Here is a 12953-nt window from a genome sequence, read left to right as displayed (position 1 = left end):
CCTACACAAAGCCTGCCAGGTCAGATAAGCATTTCCACACCTGCAACAGAAGCAATCAGGATGCTGAGGTCCTTCCTCCCCAGATCTGCATCATCACCATCTGCCTCATAACCTCCTTGAAAAGCTATTTCAATCTCCAGCTTCCACTTCACCACATCTTCAGAGGGCAACTTCTTTTCCTTTCTGGCATCTCAATCTCTAAATATTCAATAAGCACTGTTTTATTTTGTCATGATAGGGGCAGCTGGGATATTCCTCAATCACTACAGCACATGCACTCAATACACAAGAGGCTCTCAGTGAGTCAAGTTTCACTCCCAGCCTTGGGTTTTCTGTGTGAACCATTCATTTTGCTGAGTTGGCATTTATACACACACCCTTTTTCACCATGTGAAACCTGAGGCATATAGGAGCTTGGAGTCATAACTTCTTTTTCTCTGCCCAGAAGGCTGAACTCACTGCTACTTCCACGTGGCCACCCAAATCCCACAGCATGCTGCTTGGACCTCGCTTTGCTGGTGCTGATTCCCACATTCCTCACTCCCAGCCCACTGCTATCCTTCTGCATCTAACCTTTCAGGGATGAACTGACACAAAGCAAAGCCCAAACAAGTGCAAACTCATTTTTCTCCACAAATCCAAGCACAGTAGGGCCTCCCCTTCCTGCCTTCTCTCACTATCGTCCAGCTGTGCCCATAAACCACAGCCTGCCGAACCAATGCAGAGTGGAAGGCAGCTATTAAATCCACTCCCTGGAGCTTTAACACTTGCAGCAATTTGTAGGGGAATTATTCTCCCTGCTCGGTTTGCAGCCTGCCTCCAGCCCTATGCAAAGGGGATGGTTGATGGAGCAGGGCTCAGCCTCCCCTCCAAGAGCAGAGTTGGTGTTAGAAAATCTGCAGGGCAGCAGATAGCCCAGCCATACCATAAACAAGCAGCTGTCTGGCCAATGATTGCAGGCAGCACTGCTTGTTTATGGTACAGCTGGGCTGTGCAAGCCCAAATTGGGCACTTATTTTATATATCCACCTCAGTCAGGAAAGTTTGAAGGTGCACAGGGCTTTTAGAGATGAGGAAACAGCAAAACGTACCGCAAGCCTGGAGCTTTATAAACATTTGCATTTTCCTTTATTTATTTTTCTTTTATTATTCCCTCACCTCTTTTTTAGAGGCCAGAAACCAAGTTGTGTTTGTACACTGCGTTCTCTTTGTCTCACAGGAGAGACGCACCAATTTGTTTTTCAGCAGTAGACTCCAAAAACTTCCTTCCTTCTTTTTTCCTGTAAATGCCCTCAAACACTTCCCTGCTGAGTGCTAGAAAAGAAAGAAGAGGACCTTTGTGTGGTGCCCCAGGCCTCAGCCATTGCCAGCACTGCTCCAGAGGAAAAACAGGCCACGAATTCCCAGTGATGAGGATGAACTTTCAGGATCCTCAGCAGAGCATCCTGCTTTCTGCAGCTCTGGGTGCTCAAAACCATTGCTCCTCAGCTTTCAGATCTTTATACCAAGTATCCCAACAGCACACAGAAGCTCACAAAAAGCCCAATTAAAGAACAGCTACAAAGAAACCTGTATAGGGAATCTCAAATGCACAAATAAACACAGACCAAGCCTCAACCCAAAGACTCCAGAGCAGCTTCACCACAGCTACGGAGGACAAACACAGAGCTCAGTGTTGTGAACTACTCACCCCAGAAGCTGAGCTGCCCCCAGCTCAGGAGTTCTACAGTCTCCCCTCCAGACAAACCCAAACTTTGGCTTACCACAACCTTTATGGCATAATCAGTCTGGTTAATTATGCCTCAGCTGCTTGATTGCAGATTGCTTGGTGCTCTTTAACCCTTTCCAGCCTAGTAGCATGGGAGGAGGGGGGCTTTGTGCTTCTACCTGCAAATGTGCAGATCTGAGCATTCTCACTTAGTTGGGATCGTGTGTCACTCCCTGCACATCAGCAAAATGCTTTGATTGTTTCATGAATATTATTGCCATCTTGGCTAATCAAGCTGCAGCCTGTATGCATTCACATCATTCCTAACCATGTGCCAAGGCAGCAGAGACATCTCTACAGGCTTCCTTCACTGTGGCTCTACCTGCTCACTTAAACATATCCACAATCTAACAATTAACTCCATAAATGCTAAAGGTACAGAGGCCCTCAAGGCTCCCACTATTCCTGCACTAGCCACTTCCAGACATTGCTGACCACCTACCTGGTGTTCCCATTTATCCTCCCTCAAGGACCTCAAAGAGAAGATGACAGACAGGGTGAAAAAAAAAAACAAACAAAAAACATAAAAACATGAAAATGTGCTTTTCAAATTTTATATATCGTCGGTGAGCTCTGTAACGGATCCGGAGTTATCATTCCCCTTTTTTTTAAATTCTAGATGTTGTGGCTCTTGTCCCACACAGCTGGGGGAAGGGCAGGGAACAAAGACTCCTCAGGAAGAAAATGGTAGGAAATACTGAAACTGCAATAAACTGTAAATAGCAGATACTTTAGAAGAAAGAAGTGATGGTAAATAAAAATTCCAGGTTCTTGTCAGCAAGAACATTTCCAAAGAACCCACATTCATTCATACTTTTCTCCTTGTTTTCTCTACAGCCAACATGTTTTTTGTGTTTTTCCATTTCATTTCCTCCTCCATCTCTCTTTCTGCTACCTATTTCACCTGTTCCATTTCTCTTTTCCCTCTTGCCTCCATTTTTTGCTGATAACAAATTGCCTCTGTAGTAGACTGTGAGACCTCTTTCAAACACTTGACCCTAGCTAATGTGATAGCTAATATCACATATCAGTGTAACCATTAGTGTGCTTCATCCTAAAAGTTCTGCTCTGAAATGAAGGGGTTAAGACATTGCTTGTCCTGCTTTTTAATAATGCATTCCCAGCTTTATTTTTCAGTGAGGAGCAATAGATTTCCACACGCATGCTGGAGAACGAAGAGCTGCTCTCTGGATTGAGTCCATGTTTGCACCGATATTCATTTTCCTTCCATTCACTGCACTGACCAATAGCTGCAAAATTCAGCCCTTTTATCCAAAAAGAAGCTGTGCTTCTGATGGACTTTTTGATATGTGCTAATTATTCCCAACCCTCAGTCTCTGTGGTGGGTTTCTGTAGAGCTCCCAGTTTGTGTAACACCCCATAAGGAATGGGTTTCCTCTCAGCCCAGCTTCCCACCAGCATTTCCAGTGCCAGACTACCTCAATCCCTACACCTGCTTCATCCCAGAGCCAGTGAGAAGGAAATCATGGCTGCGGCTTTGGGCATGGCAGAGAAAGACGTGTCATGCACTAATAAGCTCAGCTCCTCAAGTTTTAGTTTGACAGAAACACCTCCTGTAACGAAAAACAGAAATAAATAAAACCAGAAGCATGCTGAGTCATCCAAAATGTTGCAGACAGCAGTTTGGACCTTGCTGAAATGAGGTGCTCATTTCTCTGCGTCGTTTTCATTCTTTCCTACAGGTTGCCTTAACCTTGGCCGTAGATGGATGAAATTTCTCTCCTTTGCTGCAGTTCCTCTTCTGTCAGAGAAGCAGCATAAAGCAGTGAGCGCTCTGTGTTACAGCAATCACAATAAATGGAGAAGACATTTATAGCAGATCTGGTTGAATATATGAGGTTACCTATTACAAGCTTTGCTCTACCCACAAAAAATACCATTTCATGCTGGCACTTGGATGTTTTCCTTTCTTGTCCCAAAGAAAGGGCTGGGACACCCACAGAAATGATGGAATATACAACTCCCAGCACAACTCCAGGAAGGACACACGTCCACGGGGTTGGACTGGATGATCTCTGGAGGTCCCTTCCAACCCCTACAGTTCTGTGATACTGTGATTCCAGAGTGGCTCTTGTCAAAAAGCAATAAATTTATATATTGCAATAAATATCAACAATGCATATTTTGTTTTGAGAAAGATGCTATTTTCTTTGCAATGAAAAACAACCACAAGCACCGGGATCCGCTTTGTTTTCTTCCATTTTGAATCACGGAATCACGAAGGTTGGAAAGACCTTTAAGCTCACCCAGTCCAACCCCAACCCACCCCTACCATGCCCACTCACCATGTCCCTCAGTACTCTCCACAGTACTTGAATGCCACCTCAGCTTTGGTTTTCTCTTTTTCTTTCTGTTGAGAAAATGAAGTGCGTGCATGCAAGGGACCCTGGTGAAAAGCAAAAAAGAAAATATAGATTGAGGAAACTGTTAAAATTACAGCTGAGATAGTCATTTTTCCAAAGATTGATTTTGATTTTCACTGGGCTTTTCAATGAAATACCAAAATATATAGGGAAAGAAAGTTAATAATATTTGGACTATAATAGAATATTGACCTATTTTTCCTCTGAGAGAGGAATAAATCTAGCACGTGGTTCATCCTACTACAGTTCCTTTCCCTTCACTTTCTATTGGGTGGGAATCAGTGGCCATCATTATTATCGTCCTCCTCCACGTTATTACTATACTTAGAAATGTTAATCATAGTTATATTACATGCCAGAGAGAGCTGTGAACTGCACTGTGTTTCTCACCAAATATAATGGAGGGGTAATTAAACAAAGCCATGAATCAGATCTCTTTTATCCTTGTACTTTCATGCTCTTTTCAGGCTTTTGTTGTTGTTGTTTATATTTAGAGAAAAATCAACAGTGAAATTGAGAGATGCTTTCCAATTAAGAATAATCTCTGAAATGAAATATATTTTGGGAATATCTTTCGCATTCATCCTAAAGGATATTGGAGCTGCTGCAGGACTCTGGCCCTGAGGTGTGCAGGGTGAGCTGCAGGCTGTGAGATACAAGAATCCGATCGAGATAAACTGCTTCTTTTATCAACAAACACCTCTGTTAATTGTTTTCTGTGATATAAAGGTAATGGATGTATTAGCAAACTCCAGGTGGAATAAAGGAGGAGATAAGCTCCTCCTGTTGATAATGGTTTAATTTATCCACTCAGAGAATACAAAGAGTCAACATGTAATTTAAATACTTAGGACAAAAGACAACTTAGGAAAGTATGTGAATGAGGGAAAGAAATAAACTACAGGGGTGAAAATGGAAGCAGACTGGTGGCAGGGAGTCATGTTGTGCTGCTGCTTGTAAAGAGCTGGAATCAGAAATCATTCTCCTTAACCACCACATTAAATTAGGATCTGCTTCTGTGCCACAGATAAGTGCCTGACTACCAGGAGACCACTGACAAACATCCAGTAAGGAAGATATTTGCCTTTTACTTGGGCAGAATAGCTCCTGCTGCCCAACAAACAATGCTTAATGTAGTTATGATTAAGATATATGAGTTTCTGCAGCTGAAGGACATTGTGGATTGACCAGGGCTTGGATGATACCCTATGTACACAACCTTGCAACCCTCAATACACATGCTGGTCAACAGAGCTTCAAAGTTGCACCAAAAATTTTTCAGACTCTTGGACTGGATACCTTATGGACAGCCCTTGTGAGGCACCTTGCTGCCCTGTGTCCTGAGGCAGTGAAGATACAGGGCTACCAGCATCTGAAAAGAACCAGTTAGGGATGCTTATGGAGAAACCAGTGCCATTTCTTTAGTTGTGTCCTCCTCTCCCATCTCACACTCTGCTCAACTTTCTAGAAATAACACTAACATCCTATAATATGATGAGATCTTTTTACCAGGTTTACTTGGCATTATTTTTCCTTTATTGAAATTTAGAATTCAAACATCAGGAAGTTCACACCATGTCTTGTCTAGAACATTTAACCCAGCATCATCAAGCTATTGGTTTTCTCATACACTGGTTCGTAATAATTGAATGACCATAATCTCCGTCAGTTTTGATTTCACATCAGCAAAAAGACGTGGCAGGCTTTCATGATTCAGGCTTTCTTTTTCTTCCCCTCTACTTTTCCAAAGTCCTTTCTGAGAAAACCAAGGACTCTTGGGCAATATTTCCTATTTATTTCACTGTCTGATGCTAATTTGAAGAGACACACTGAGAATGACAGAAGTTAAGCTGCCTGAAAAATAGGTTTCCAGCCCTCGAGGCAAAAGTTAAAACTTTTTGTTGTTTTAACTATGTTTTTCTTCTCAAAGCAGCCTGAGAAAACCCTGCTGCTGAGCTAAGGGTTAATTGAGACACAGCTGCATCCCCTCTTTTTACTCTTTAATCAGGCTTAAAGTGAAAATTCCATGTCTCAGAAGCAACAAAACAACCAGGATAAGAAGTGATTATCCATCACGGTTGGATATCACAACTCAAACAAGAGGAAATCTTCTGTAAAACGCTTTTGTTTTCCAGGTCTGACGTAGCTTGTAAGTTGTTTTATTCCTTCGTTGCTGCTCAGTTCACGTGCAATGAGCTCTGATCCCGCTCATGTACTTTCTAGAGAGTTCACTCCCAAGTTCACTCTCCATCCAATCCTGATTTTGCATTCTTGTCTGTGGCCCAGATCTGTTTTGCTTCTATGGAGGAGTCAAAGAGTAGCGCTGCACCCCAGAGATAGTTTGCATTTCAGCAAGGAGTTATTTTGTACCTATGAAAATGAGCAGAACAACAAATAAGTAAAGGTAAAATACCTTTCAACACTCATTTCAAGATGAGAAGTGAACTAAAACATCACAATTCAGAAAATAGATGTATATAAAGAACACTCATTCCTTCTCATTAAAGTAACACTAAGTCACAATGTTCCCTCACGTCTGTGTGACACTGCAGGCGTGTAGCAGTGTGACCCCTAAAAAATCCCAGAGTTTTCACCTTGTGTTCTACCGTGTTTTCAGCTGTCAGTGTGTAAATGTGTGCAGCTTATAGAAAGGACGTGATTTACACAAGCAGTGCTGACAGCCCTGCGTGCAGCTAAGAGCTGCCTTACAACCAGTGTGTTGGAACGTGCTTGTACAAACCACGTATCAAAAAAATTCAGTGAATATAAACGTGGAAAAAAAAAACCAAAAAACAACCAAAGGTCGTTTTTCAGGATGCGGAGAAAAGTTGGAAAGGTCTCAAATCATGAAATCTTCTCAGTGATTGGTTCCCTTAATTCTGTTCCCAATCACCAATAAATGTGTAGCAAGATTCCAGCAACCGCTCTGGTTGTTTTCTTTTGGCTGTTTTGTTTGGATTTCAATCTAATTAAGAACATCCAGAAAGGTTCAGGGGTTTATTGCCCTTCAGAATATAATTAGAGATCAGATCTAACAGTGTTATTCATTTGTGGAGATAAGGGAATAGCAGTATTAAAAAACCACAGCCATTTAGAGAATGCACCAATTAACTAACACACTGATATAACACGCGTTATATCTGCACACACATACATGCGTACAGATGTGAACACAGGAACATTGAATGTTTGACATTCAAATGAGTATTTCATATTTTGCTTTGTAAAGCTCTGTTTCAGTGCTCTAGACCTGAGCAAAGAAGTAGGTGGCCTCTCCCCCATGCCCACTGCCTGCAATCCCTGGGGGAGCTTAGTATCTCTGAAATCTCAGCCAGTAATGACCACAGCACATGGCTTATTTCAGTTGTCAGCAACTGACAAGTGCCTTGATGGCACCACCGCAATTATCATAGAATCACAGAATCATTAAGGTTTGAAAGCACCACTAAGTTCATTTTGTCCAATCATCAACCCATCCCCACCATGCCCACTAACCACGTCCCTCAGTGCTACATCTACACTCTTCTTGAACATTCCGCCAGTGATGATGATGCATAGCAGCTTGATTTGACTGCAGATGAGATTTTCAATCTTCCTCCTTTCACAGGGCTCTGTAATGGCCTGATGGAGGAGATGTGGCAATGTCAGTCTACCGAGAAAAGCTCTGTTTTCCTTAGTTACCTTTTATGTTGCTTGTTTGAGTAGCTCCTGGATTCTCAGCCATCAGCAATGTGAAAATCAGTGCTGCAGAAGCTCAGGTTAAGCTCTGTAAATCTTCCCCTGGAAAGTGGGCACTGTGTCTCACTGCTGAATCAGCAACTGCAAGCTCAACAGGTTGATTCGAGCTGACAGGAGATCCTGCGTTACTTCCATCAGTAAATGCTAGAGACAAGCCCATCCAGCCTTCACACAGTGTGTCCCAGTTCTTATTTTCTTCAGCCCTGACATGGTTCTGTTCTCAATTTGTTCCTATTGTGGCTGCACCCTTCTTTCACTATAAGTGAAAGAAACAAATATTCAGCAGGAAAAGACCCATTCTGCTCTTAGATGCTCCCTGTGGTGGGACAACTTCTTCTCAGCATGAGTGGTGATGCATGGGCACAGGCTGCCCAGGGAAGTGATGGAGTCACTGTTCCTGGATGTGTTCAGGAATTGCGTAGATGTGGCACTGAGGGATGTGGTCATTGGGCACGGTGGGGGTGGGCTGACAGTCAGACTAGATGGTCTTAGAGATCTTTTCCAACTTTAAGGACTCTACAGTTCTTTGATTCCCTCCTCATGCCTGTGTGAGTGTTCCCATAGCTAAATATCTGACAGCAGCATCACAGGAGGAAGGCTGAGGGCACCAAGTTGTTCCCACGGCTTCAGCAAGAACTGTACCAAAGGCACATGGCTGAAGTTGGTGGAATGAAATCTGGGGCCTCAGAACAAGTTCAAAAGCTTAACCTCATCTTAAAACAGCATGTCTAGTAGTCTTGGCATCTGGGTAAACGCCTTTCAAGTCAAAGCAGCATAGCAAATTTGAGCACTTCACCTCTCTGATAGGAAATCGATGCATCCTTTTAGCATTCAGCTGCCAAACCAGATTTCTCCTTTCTCCACACCACATCCCTACCCTGCCATCAGCTGCTTTCTGTTTTCCCAGAACAGCTCAGGAAGGGACTGGAGCAGAGGGGAGATGGGACAGAAATGGTCATCGATGCTTTTGTCACAGCAAGCAGATGCTGGTTGATGACAGATGTGTGACAGCCCTCACACCTGGACTCCTGCCCACACTTTGCCGTCTTGCCTTCAAAATCATCACTACACCATTGGTGCCAGGTGAAAAGAAAGCAAGGAATCTAACATGAAATGTCTGCAAGGCTCATGACAGGAATGTCTGCGCCAAGGAAATCTGGCATGTCTGAACGTCTCATCCTGACAAGGATTATTCTCCCCTTTCTCTCTCACTCTCTATCTTTCTTTTCTTCCCCATTTCCCACCACATACTGAGGTTTGAGTCACTGTGGGTTGTGCTTTTATCAACAGTGAAACACACAGACACCTTTCACAGCTGCCGAGCTGGTTGTTTGCTTGGAATTTGGCTTTAAAAAAGCTGGTTGTTTGCTTTTAGAAAGTTCACATGTGTATATGCAGCCTCAGACCTGCACACAAAGAATTCTCCAGCAAAACAGCATGGCCATACAGAGCTCAAGCTGTCAGCAGAGAGGAGCACCGCTGTGCTGTCACCCCAGAGCAATGAGGCAGTGCTGCATAGGCCAGCTGGTAGCCCAGTGGTTAATTAGGACCCTGTAAAACAAAAAAAAAAATGAATTAAACAAAGAGCAATCAATGAACAGTGAGCTTTTCCAGGATGTCATGTACCTAGCAGAGTAACAACAGCATCAAGATTAATGTTACCGATTTGGGATCCTTACAAGGAAAATTCTTTGTAGAGCTGAAAAGTGCTACACAGCTCCTCATTTCAATGACACTTCTCATCCTTTTGCATTTCTTACTGACAGGGGAATGCTATGCCCGCACTGGACCAACAGGAATCAGTGGGCGAGCCTCCATCCCACAATATCCCAATACAGCAGCCCCTTCTCAAACTGCCCTGTTCAATGGCATCGGCAACACGGCTCCCCTTCCTTCTGGTTTTTCATTTTCACACTGCCTCTGCACTTCCCGATTCCTGCTCACACTGAACATGATGAACTACAGCAAGGAAGGTGCCTCTGATGGTATTTCCTGCCTGTCAAACAACAGAAAGCATCAGAAACTTTGGGAGAAATCCATTTCACATGACACTGCTATGTTAACAGTCTGGGCCCAGATGACTGCTATGGGTTTGTACCAGGGAGTAAGGATGTTTTCCTAAATTCTGATTCTGTTGAGGCTTGGTTACCTCTTTCAGGTTCCACGTAAGTTTTCGTGCTGCCTATGATGCTCCCTCCAGCCAAAGGAGTTCTATGGGGAGGGTGATTTATGCTTCTTCATCAGCTCATTATTTGCAGTGCTCCAAGCTGCTCTCATTGCATAAAAGTGCTCTCTAATGGCTTCTTGCTGTTTGTCTGACTTTTGGGGTGTCAGCTCACACTGATTCCAACCCAGGGATCCCCTTGCTAATGCATTTGACATGAGCAGCCTTTCATTCAAAACCCTTCCAAGCAAATAAATTGAAATTTTTTGCCATCGATGCGTTTCAGTCATTGAAAACAAGGAAAGTATATTGCATGATTTAGATCACCTGTCATGCACAATAAATAGGAACCAGTTGAATCATCATCTGAACTTGTTAACAAATAATGGAAGAAAACACTTGAAAAAAACTGAATTCACTTCCCAAATGTTCATGAGTCAGAGAAGCAGCCATATTCCTGCTTGGAAATGCACCTGGTTCCTCTTGAACTTAGCACCTCCTCTTAACAACCACCGCACACTTAAATCCACCAAAGATGAGTGAGACCAACAAGGGCTGAGGTGGGACATTACCCTGCAATGTTTTCAGCTGTTTTCAACACTGGAATTCTTCCCCAGCATCCCGCAGACAACACCAGAAATCCCTGAGGCCATGGAGGGCATTTGGATATTCATTTCTGCAAATCAAAATTTCCCCCAGGTTTTGCAGAACTTGAACCAGCTCTGCTTTGTGTCCATCCATGACAATGTTAGCTACTGGTTTCTCTGGGAGAAAGGATAGTTCCAAAAATAAAAGCTTCCATTTTGTTGTAGTGGTAAATGAAAGTGCAAGACAGGCAAACTACCAATTTGCTCCATGGAATGAAAGGAACTACTGAGCAATAAAAATAAAAAAAAATAAAAAAAAAAAGTCAGGGACTAAAACTCTGTGATTCAGCAGAGCTTCTCAGGACATACCTGAAAGTGCCTCTTCCCTCTATTTTCCTCAGCTGTTCACGGGTCAACCAGACTTTCCTTACTGAGATGTGTTGGCAGCAAACAACATTTCATGAGACAGCTATAGTCTGCAACATCTTGTCTGCTGCTCTTATTAACAATTTTTCCCCTCATCTATGTCTGCTTCATCTGAAACAGACAGTCTACATGTCAGATGTTCATTATATTGATGATGTCCCAATGACAACCAATTTATTTTCCTGCCTGCACCACCAAGAATTGTATTACTAATGATGTCTATCTGCTCTAGAAATGCTTTGTAAAAACTGATGGTCTGCCATGGGGATACTTAATTATATCTTCTTAAAGGAATACAATTAAGTTTGTAGGTAAAAGATTGCTCTGGGGTTAAAAATGTATCTCCAAATTAGTTTTCCTGGTGGGTAAGATATTTAATTTTCATTTCAGTAACCAAACTGGAGAATTGATCTGGGAGATCTGGTAAGATGAATGCTCTCAAAAGCACACGACACCCATCTGAGCCAACATTCAGCCCTTCCCCAACATGATATCTGGTGGTGAAACCAGGAGAACACCACACACACCTGACAGTGCACCCAGCAATGAAGCAATGAAGCAATGAATACCATATGCTGATGGGGTCAGGCTTTTCAGACAGTTACATACAGCAGTGTGGAAAGTGCAGTTCTTTATTTGCATTTCCACCAAGGAAATCCCCGCTGAGATGACTGTAAGGAAACTTACAGAGAACATCAGGCGAAGTGCTCAGATTGCAAGCCACAAAAACATGGTATTCCCAGTTGACACAAACCTCCTGGTCATCCTTTAGCAAGTCTGCAGTGCTTGGGACACTACTGACACTTGGATCCTCACCCAGAAATGGGCAGCGTGAGGACATATCGTACAAGCAGCAACTGGCTCCTTCACTCAAGCCAGCAGAAGGTGTCTCAGCTCTCCTGAAGCCTACACACAAGCTGGGACCTTTCATCTGTGTTTTCCAAACTGTCCCGACTGGTAACAGTTGGATTTTCTGCAGCAGCTTCCTTTGACTCCTTAGGATCATTTATCCTTTCAGTTCAGTCTGCTCCGATGTTTTCCACATCACCTCTGACATTTTCAGTTTCCACATTAGCTATAACATATTTATTATTTTTAGCTGAGCGATTCCTTTCTGAAAGCGAATCACTTTTTTCATAGCATTTTGGAAAGGAACCCAAGAAGATGCCTGAAAGGAATGTCATGAAATTACATGTAGCAATACTTCCCTGCAATGCAAAGCTCAACTCGTTTAACATGCAGATCTCTTCAAATGCTGGAAACCACCTGCTCCCCACAGCACACAATTTTCAAGTCCAAAACTGAAAATAAACATGTGAAAGTGGCATACACACACTCTCACACACACAAATCCTTATCTGAGTCTATTTTAGCACATCAGAAACCGCTGATGTGAAAAAGGACGTAAAGAAGAAACTCCTTTGTGTACTACTACTTTAAAAATAGTCTATCATAGTTATTTCCAGAATATGTCAGCGGATAATTTAAAACAAATGTTTTGGATGAAGGCAGAAGTTTTCAAATTACTTGTGGCAAATAATATTTATAATAATATTGATTTTATTTGTGGTCTTTCTCTCCTGTTTTCTGCTAAGACATTCATTGCTGGAACATATTTACTAAACAGTTTGGAGAAGTGTTTGCCAAGCCATTAGTCTTTTTGCTAATTGTACAGTGTGATATTTTTGTTAGTTGATTTTAATAATAATGATTATATTGGCTGGCTCAACCACATGATAATAATTTGGTTTCTTGACTGGAGAGAGTGAAGAGCTGCAAATTAAAAAACTACAAACAGTACAATTGCTTTCATTCCTAGGTGCAACATTTGGTTGAAAACAAACATTAGGGGAGCTCCTAGGGATCCGTTTTATGAAGTTCTACAG

The 12953-nt window shown here is 42.6% G+C and overlaps 1 protein-coding gene across 1 annotated transcript in view; it reads right to left on the bottom strand.

Moving 5' to 3' along the window:
* Window positions 1-1734, bottom strand: part of MCTP2 (multiple C2 and transmembrane domain containing 2) — a 142868-nt gene extending 141134 nt beyond the window's left edge. The window contains exon 1 of the mRNA XM_090149059.1: window positions 1691-1734. The gene's annotated coding sequence lies outside the window, so the exon portion shown is untranslated. The remainder of the gene's footprint in view (window positions 1-1690) is intronic.
* Window positions 1735-12953: the final 11219 nt, after the last annotated feature.

Source organism: Phasianus colchicus, chromosome 12, assembly GCF_987193195.1.
Source record: "Phasianus colchicus chromosome 12, bPhaCol1.hap1.1, whole genome shotgun sequence".
NCBI classification, from domain to species: Eukaryota; Metazoa; Chordata; class Aves; order Galliformes; family Phasianidae; genus Phasianus; species Phasianus colchicus.
The sequence above is the reverse complement of the archived record's forward strand: the minus strand, read 5'-3'. Positions and strand labels throughout refer to the sequence as shown.